The sequence below is a fragment of the Pyxicephalus adspersus genome, chromosome 5, assembly GCF_032062135.1.
Source record: "Pyxicephalus adspersus chromosome 5, UCB_Pads_2.0, whole genome shotgun sequence".
NCBI lineage: Eukaryota > Metazoa > Chordata > Amphibia > Anura > Pyxicephalidae > Pyxicephalus > Pyxicephalus adspersus.
Genome location: NC_092862.1, coordinates 38,100,595 through 38,105,005, shown reverse-complemented (window position 1 = coordinate 38,105,005; position 4,411 = coordinate 38,100,595). Strand labels below are relative to the sequence as shown.

The window sequence follows — 4,411 nt, the reverse complement described above, 5'->3', positions numbered from 1 at the left end:
GTAGGAGTAAGTAGGACCAATGAGCTCTGAAGTGTCCCTGGTTAGTAGTAAACCCAAGAGCGATAATGCTGACCATTTTGCCACCTTGTCCCCTGAAGAACAGTAGCACAAGTTATTGTAAACCACTCCTGCATCTTTACTGAACCAAAGGTCACTGTGTATTGTTAAAAAAACTTACAAACAGTTCAAATATAAAACTTGAGATTTCTGACACTAAGACAATGTAAACATAATTAGAAAAATGTAGTCAAGTGACTTCCTCTCCATGACATGATTTCAAATGGCTTTTGTCTGTCTGAAGTCTGTGCCCAGTTGTGTGTACACAGAGCCGCACATCAGCTCACTGGGAATGTTTAGAAAGGGAACACTTGCTGTGTGAAGTCACCTCCTCCTGAGCAACAACAGATTTCTGATATTGTATCACAGGAAATTCCTGATGGACCAGGAAAACTGAAGCTGGGAAATGCTGGAGAATGCAGAGAGGCCCCGAGTGCCTGCGAGTTCTGCGCAAAGTGAAGAGGACACCTGGTAACGAGTTCTAAAGACCCTAACAAAGAGATAAAGGGCCACAGGTCAAGTGCACCATTGTGCCATGGACTGCAAGGTACAGAATGGATGCAGAGTAACATCATGTGTGCATTGTGACTTTATTACAAGGAAATTCTATTCTTTATACAATTTTAGATACACAGTTGAACGCACTCAGATGTTCATTTATAAATCAGTGAATATGATGTTCACTGAACACTTTTTGGTGCAGTTATTGATTCACCTACAGTGGACACTTGGTGACTGTCACATTCAGAGGCTTCATAATGTTGCCCCAAATATTAAATTGAAGGGATTTCGGCTTTTGGATTATTTAACTATTACTAATTTTATCAATGTGTGCTAAAGGGAAGCTAAATTTTGAAAGCTGTACCAGGAAAAATGCAATACTAGCCATCATTATTACCAATGGCAGGGTTTCTCAACTACAGTTCCTCCAGAGGTTGAAATATTGAATATTGGGCAATATTGGGCAATTTGTGGGCAATGGGCAGATTAGGTGATACCAACAATCTTTTTGGCCCGAAGTGTAGGAGGCATTTCACTGAGCTGTGAGCTGTGGATATAGTAAATATAGCAGGGATCTGAAGATCTGAAAGTTTTTTAAGGGTTCCCCCATGTTAAAAATGTTGAAAAAGGCTGACCTATGAGCAAATGAGGAACAGTCGGAGAGATGCAAAAAGCACTGATGCACAGGTAGGATGAGGCAGAAGGAGGGAGATTCCCCAAATGAAGTTCTTCAGGTACAGCTCTCCCTCCAGTAAGGAGAACACTGAGCATCATGGTATACTAGTGACATCACCAAATCTTGTAAGACAAGCCGTCAGAGCCATAGTGATAATATTACAGAGTATGGCCTCTATTGTTTTTAAGATTTATGGTGAAAACATGATGTGATGGCAAATTTGCAATATTCACTTTTGCTTGTTATCACTTGTACTTAAAATGTCAATAAACCAACATTGTATTTCCTCATTGGCACACTGCAGGATAGTAAATACCTTGTTAGTTCTCATTTTTTGTGGCAAGATTCTGCAGGCTAATTTTACCTTTGTAGCATTGCCATCCCTGTGTCCATGCTACATTTTTGGTACCCAACTGGCCGCGTTCACATTATCTTCCACATACCCACGTAATAAGTTATATGGTTTTACTGCACAGCACAATGTACTCAGAGGCAGGAATTCATGGAAGGAACCCCAAATGGTTACTGACAGTGGCCCATTAGCGCTTAGCCCAAAGCACTGCAGTGGGAAAAAAAGTAAATTGATAAATGACTTTTGTCAAGTTTTTTTTACTACTTGTTCTGGTGACCAATATTACAAAACAGAAAGTAAAGAGAAAACCCATCATTTCTGAGTTGTCCTATAGAGGATAGGGAGAAATCTTCTGATGTGTATACTTGTTTTAGGAACAACTGTCTAACAGGGGATTCTCCTGAATTTAGGAGGTTTCAACCAACTTCTGGTTGTGTATGACTAATATCACCAATGGTACACAGACAGCAAAAAAAAAAATATGTCAGGTTTTACTCTTTCCCTCCTTTAACCAAAACATCAAATACGTTTTGCCTATACATACATGTTAATAAAGGTATTTCCAGAGCGCTGTAATTTATTGATGGAATGCATATTGGTAGTATCCCCATCTTACTTATATATGTTTAGAGGGATGTAGATTGGTTTACATATAATTTAAGAATTTTGTTGTTTGCACTTTGCATTGCTATGCTTTGGGGAATTATTCTACTGTCTAAATATATTGTCCTGTGATATCTTTATTCTAATGAGAATAAAGGATAATTGTTTTGCTGGTTAATTTCTCATTTCTTCCTCACCCTTAAAGATTTCGGACACCCACACAGGAGTGGAGAAGGAAGTTGCCTTACTTGGAGCTGGCTGGTTGTCCAACCAAGGAATCCACTACATCATCAGCAGGGGATGGACTGCTTAAAATATTTTGGGGAACATCATGCTTGAGGTGCAAACACTCGCAAGAACACAGTCAATTGATTCTAATTTTAATGTTGTGGGAGGAGGGAATATGTTAGAATTTTAGTTTTTAGAGTAAGTACAGATTAGAACCTCTGCTCAGATTTGACTGATTCTATCCTAACTTACTGTCACGGTAAAAAAAAAATTGATCAGATATAAAGTGATGGAAATCTTCAGCAGCAAAACTTAGTATCATTAATTTTAGTAACACAAGCCTAAAACCCTCTCTGCCTTTTCCAGTTGTTGTTGTTTTCTGCAACAAGTTGGATGTTTCAGTGTGACCTTTCCTGGTTCAGAGTTCATGCATAAGGATTTACATGTAGATACCCAAACATGATCCATCACTTGAGTACTTTCCACTTTATTCTGCTATTTATGACTACCAGGAGTTTGAAGACCAGCTGTAATTCCTGAAAATCCCCAGCAGGGTGAGACAAAACATTGTAAAAGTTTCTAGATTTTTGAATATCACAGATCAAGGGCCCACACTAAGAAAAGTGCTGAACAATTTAGATTGGGTTGATATAATATCAACATAATTTATACATTAAACACAATGCTTTAGAAGTGTGTAGATAATTTTAGTCCCACTGTATATGTAAGTACAAGTGTAGTCAGTTATATTCACCTAAATGTTGGAAATTTTTTACAGCCCACTTCATCCGTTGTTAAAATTGTGGTGCCCTATTTACTGATCAAAACTGGTTAAGTGGCTTGGAAAGCTGTGAATCATCCTAAACATTACAACATTTATGTTTTTAATTGTTATGTTTAATATAGAGGGTTCTGTAGCTCAATTACCCCAATTTTTTGGAAGTAACCCCAAAAATGTGGCCTGATTATATATAGCTCTCAAAGGCTGAAGAAGATACACTTTCATCAGTGAAGCTGGGTGATCCAGTAAAACCCGGAATGGATCTGGTCCAGAATTGAAAACATTTGCTATCAAATAGCAAATGACTTTGGGGAAATCCATTCCAGGTTTGCAGGATCATTCAGGTTCACTGATGAATGTGTATCCTCCCCAGAGCTTTAATAACTCAGGCCCATTGAAGTATCCCCGTTTTTCTGTTACAGTTTTATGTATAGGTTTTCCTAAAAAGACAAATACAAAGTAGGTTTTCCTTCATTTTTCTAAAGGAATTGGTCAAAAATATATCATGTTGGAGCAAAGATTTGTGACACTTTTATCTTCTCTTGTTGCTGTAAGACCAATGTCAAGATAAGAGTAACTACATGGATGGTGATAGGAAACATTTGTTGAAAAATCTGAAGTTTCCTCAAAGGGTCTCCAAGTATCTTCCTGAATTCTGGAAATCTTCACCCAAGGATGAATTGATATGGTGAATGTATGTGACGACTGAAGTACTTTGACCTGTTCTAATTACACCAGTAATGTTGTTTTGGAGTTAATTCCCATGCTTGCAGGAAATTCCAACTTTTCTTGACTAGAAAATAAAAGTTTACATTCCAGAAACCTGGATTTATGACTTGCAAGAAAAATGTGTGCAATCTCATACTTACATGGAGAATAAAACTACGCTGTTCAGTACACACACATACACTGACAAAACACAACATAAATAACTACATTTTGACTAATGGCATAAGCTCTTAAGGGCAGGGACTTCTCCTCTTCCTGTGTCATTGACTGTATGTGTCTGTCATTTGCAACCCCTATTTATTGTACAGCATTGTGTAATATGTTGGTGCTATATAAATCCTGTTTATTAATATTAACACATATATTATTATTACACAGTATTTATATAGTGCCATCATATTATGCAGCGCTGTACAAAGTTGATAGTTGTGTCATTAACTGTCCCTCAAAGGAGCTCACAATCTAATGTCCCTACCATAGTCAT

The 4,411-nt window shown here is 37.6% G+C and overlaps 1 long non-coding RNA gene across 1 annotated transcript; it reads left to right on the top strand.

Annotated features, from left to right (window-relative positions):
- The first annotated feature begins 431 nt into the window (after nt 1-431).
- LOC140331975 (uncharacterized) lies at nt 432-4,034 on the top strand. The gene is made up of 3 exons (XR_011921000.1): nt 432-604; nt 2,395-2,529; nt 3,754-4,034. It is a non-coding gene; the product is annotated as an uncharacterized lncRNA (long non-coding RNA).
- The last annotated feature ends 377 nt before the right edge of the window (nt 4,035-4,411 follow it).